Consider the following 5,002-nt stretch of genomic DNA (forward strand, 5'->3'; position numbering starts at 1 on the left):
TGGTTGTTAGCCAATCATGTATGTGGGTGCTGGGAACTGAACCTGGGTCTTCTACAAGAGCAGCCAGTGCTCTCTAACCACTGAGCCATCTTCCAGCCCTGAGAAATCTCTTTGTCCTTTCTCTCTATTGCACCGCCTTTACTCTTTTGTCAAAGATCAGTCAACTATATTGTGGGTCCACTCCCCTGCTGTTGATCCTATCTATTGATTTATGTGTATGTTTTAAAATCCCAGCCAAAATGTCTTAATTACTTTCGCTTCATACTAAATTTTTGAGATCAAATCAGGTTAGTTTTCTAGCTTTCCTCCTTTAATACAGTTTCGCCTTTTCTGAATCTTTTGCCTCTTAGTTTGTTGACATCCACAAAACTATTTGCTCTAATTTTAATTTTTACTGCATCCCATCTATACATCAAGTTGAAAAGGATTACATCTTGCCAGTCTCAAGCCTTTCTAGCCATGAACACGGGCTGCTCCTCCACTGACTTAGTTCTTTGGTTTCTTTCATGGGAGTTCTGTAGTTTTCCATATATATATATATATATATATATATATATATATATATATATGTATACATATATATATATTATACATATCTTACTGGTTTACTAGATTATTATATTTTAAAGTTAGTATAAATAATACTGCATTTTAGAATTTCAGATTCCACCCATTCATTGATGACACACAGGGAAGCAACCAGCAGATTTTATTATAAAGAGAAGAATGCTTAAATGTATTTCAAAATGGCTCTTTTCTCCACCCCCAAGCAGAAATAATGAGGGGATTCCCCCCCCTTCAGTATTCATGACAAGAACATGGAGAGAAACTCATAAAAAATTCTTTGCCCCATAATCAGACCCCCTGGAATTTTTAAAATTCCTATTGTTTAGAAAGAGCCTGCAGCAAACAGCTCGTCGTTCGCACCGGCCCCAGACGATCCCACTGTTTTGTGTTCAGAGATTTTGTTTTAGGAATACATTGTATTTCTCACATTTGGGGACAGCAATCTGTCATGATGTCAATTCTCCACTAGGTAGGGCGGTGGGTACCAGAGTTTGCTCAGTTGTCACTGGTGATAAGGATTGAGCAATTAACTGTAGTTCCTTACGTGCAGGACCGGAAACCAGAAGTCAGGGAGTTTTAAGTTTTTTCATTTCTGAAAATATTTAACATAAATATGAAATATAGTTTTGCCATTTCACTATTTGTAGTGCCTAATTCAGTGATGTCACTTACTGCTGTCCAGTGATTGCTATCATTCACCTCCAGAAGTTTTCCATCCTCCCAAACTAAAAATTAAGTGCTCTATACTAATTCCCCAATGAGTGCCAGCTTTATAGCATTATTGATTACTGATTGTCATTATTATGTAGTAAACAACTGCAAATTTCCTTTTATTGCTAAAGATTTTTATTTGTTTGGTTTTTTTTTTTTTTTTTTTTTTTTTTTTTGAGACAGGGTCTCAATACGTAGCCCTCACTGGCTTAGAACTCACAGAGATCCACCGGCCTCTGCTTCTCAAGTGATGGGATGAAAGGTTTGCACCACAGTGCCTATCCTTTTAAAATTAAAATATATATATTTCAATTTTTATTTGTTCTTATTTTCTGGGTGTGAGTATTTTGCCTTAATGTAGGTATGCACATCTCATGCTTCCCTGGTGTCCTCATAGGCCAGACTAGGGATCAGATCCTCTGAAGCTTGAGTTATAGATGGTTGTGAGCCACCATGTGGATGCTGGAATTGAACTCAGGTCATTGGTAAGAGCAGCCAGTGCTCTTAACTACTGAGCCGTTTCTCTAGGCCCTGATTTATTTTTGAGCGTGTGTATGTGTGATGCAGGTATGTCTATGTGTAGACATGTACACACGAGCACAGGTGCCCATAGAAGCCAGGAGAAGGTGTCTGATGTCCTGGAGCCGGAGTTACAGGTGGTTGTAGTCACCTGATGTGACTGCTGGGAACTGAATTTGGGTGCTCTGCAAGAGCAGAAAGCTCTGAGCCAACTCTCCAGGCCTGTTCCTGTAATTTTTATAATTAGCCATTGGCCACTATTCTCAAGCATATGTTTGGGCCAGAGAGAGGATCATGCCTACTTTTGAGAAGACAGAATTGATAACATCAAGGTATGTTCTACAGAGATAAAGATCTTTAATGGAGGGACTGTGGATAGAGCACAGCAATGCTTCTTCCAGCCAGAGCAAGCAAATTACCCTGCACGTTGGTCCTAAATGGAAGCATCTATCAAGGTAAATGTTCTGGATCTGCACTGACTTCATCTCACTGGTTTTGCTTTATTGTCTCATCTGCTCAGCAATGGAACCTTGAAACTGCCAGAGAGATGAGTAAGAAGATTCTTTCTACTAATCTTATTTCCAAATGTAATTGGTACCTGAATTATGGAGCTCTTGGCCTCTAAAGACGGTATGAACAGAGCCATCCATTCTTGTAAGTAGGCCAAGGTGTCACTGTGATGCATGCTCATGCCCCAGCAACGGAAAACTTAGTGGAATTGGTACAATCTTTCTGGAAAGCAATTTGGCTGTATGTCTCAAATATTTAAATTTGTAGATCCTATACCCCACTGGTTTTATTTCAATGATTTAATTTATCTGAAAGAAACAATTGAGCAAATGGGTAAAAGTGTTTGTATAGAGGTATTCAATACAACTTTATTGATAATTATGAAAAACTGGAAACATTCTAAATATCCAAAAAGAGGGGACAGAATTCATTAGTTATGGTCTGTCTACCCAACAGCATGCTTGCTATGCAGCTGTTGGCAAAGATAAGGTAGAATTTGGGAAGGAAAGACATCTATAGTGTTCAGGAGTATCTGTAGGATCACTTTAATTTTTATAATTTCTGATACATAACCCCCCCCCCCGTGTGTGTGTGTGTGTGTGTGTGTGTGTGTGTGTAAATGTGTGTAAGAGAGAAAGAGAGAGAGAGAGAGAGAGGGAGAGAGAGAGAATAACAATGCCTTTCTTTGGCAAATGCTTGTACAGAAAAACATGTATCTTAAACTCATAGAAGAGTTTAAAAGTTATTTTCTTTCTTCCTTCCTTCCTTCCTTCCTTCCTTCCTTCCTTCCTTCCTTCCTTCCTTCCTTTCTTCCTTCCTTCCTTCCTTTCTTTTTTTTTCAAGACAGGGTTTCTCTGTATTGCTTTGGAGCCTGTCCTGGAACTAGCTCTGTAGATCAGGCTGGCCTTGAACTCACAGAGACCTGCCTGCCTCTGCCTCCCTAGTGCTGGGATTAAAGGCATGAGCCACCACCACCCGGCTTTAAAAGTTTCTTTGTTTTTGTTTGTTTTGTTTTTTTTTTTTTTAAGAAAAAGAAAATCACATTTATGCATGAAGTATAGAAAATAGCTTGAGTACCCACGACTTTCAATGTCAAAGGATTGTGGTCAGAGGGGCACAGCTGAACTGGATCAAGCTCGTAGTAGGACCCCTTTAAGATGGAGTGGACCCTGCAGGCTTGTCTCCTTTGGCCTGATGCCCACTCCTGTTCTTCCCATCTAGAACAGAAGTGTCTTGTCTAGACGTATCGAAAACATTACACAACTGTGTAAGGGGAGAAGGCCTGAAGACAAGCGTCCTCACACTGTCACACAGGAACAAAAGGGAGTGGAGCCCTGCTTCAGACGTGAGGCTCGCTGGCTGAGGCTCGCTGGCTTTTACTTATTGATGCAGTTTGTTATGACATGATTCCCAGTAGTTATCATTTTCCTTTTCCCCTTCATTCTAAAACCAAATGATAACAATGTATCACATGCTAATATACAATTCCTGAATGAGCTAAATAAAAAAAGGTTAAAAAAGCACCTTCATGACAACCAATAGACTGTGTATTGTAGCTTTGCAGGCATTGAGAGGCTGTGTACACATTTGGAGGCTTTTTACCTTTTTTGGAGGACGTTCTCTCACGAATAGTATCATGCCATTACAGGATCCCTTAATTCCCTTCTCTAGTCTTATTGCTCCAGAAAGAACTTCCAGCACATTGTTGAAAATTAGGGCTCGTATGCCTGTTTTGTTCCTGACTCGAGTGGGATTGCTTCAGGCTCTTCATTTAAGGTGATGTTGGCTGTGGTTTCTCACATACAGCTTTTAAGTTGAGGTATGTTCCTTCAAGCCCTACACTCTCCAGGACCTTTATCTGGAAGGTGTGTTGGATTTTGTCAAAGGCTTTTTATGCATCTATTGAGATGATCATGTGATTCTTTAAGTTCATTTATGTGGTTTACCATATCTATTGACTAAATAATGTTGGTCCATCCCTGTGTTTCAGGGATGAAGCTCACTTGGTCATAGTGGATAATCTTTTTGGTGTATGTCTGTATTCTGTTTTCAACTATTTTATTGAGGATTTTGAATATATGTGCACTAATGATATTGGTCTGTAGTTTTCTTTTGTTGTGGATGTTGTGCCCTTACCTGACTTGGGCATTAGAACAATACTGGCTTCACAGAAGGAGTTTGGGAGAGATCCTTCTGTTTCTTTTATTTCCTTTTTAAAATAGTTTAAGAAGTATTGACCCAGACCTCCTCAAATGTCTGGTAGTATTCTTCTGTGGATTTTTTTTTTATCTTGTAGGCTTTTTATTACTATTTCAATCTCATTTGTTATGGGTCTGTTCAGGTTGTTGGCTTCTTCTTGGTTTAATTTTGGTGGTTTGGCTGAATCTGGAAGTTCATCCACTTCTTTTAGGTTTTTCAGCTTAACAGAGTACAAGTTTTTAAAATGTTCTCTTAGACTATTCTGAATTTTTTGATGTCATAATGTTTCCCTGTTCATTTCTAATTCTGTTAATTTTGGGTCCCCTCTTTCTTTTGTTAGTCAGGCCATGATCTATCAGTCTTACTTGTCTCTCATAAACCAGCCCTTAGGTTCATCAATTGCTTGTATTGTTTTCTATTTCACTGATTTCTACTCTGACTTTTATTATTTCTTATTATTGAATGGATTTATACTTGGTTTATTCTTGTTTTCCCA

This window comes from Phodopus roborovskii, unplaced genomic scaffold (assembly GCF_943737965.1).
Source record: "Phodopus roborovskii unplaced genomic scaffold, PHOROB, whole genome shotgun sequence".
NCBI classification, from domain to species: Eukaryota; Metazoa; Chordata; class Mammalia; order Rodentia; family Cricetidae; genus Phodopus; species Phodopus roborovskii.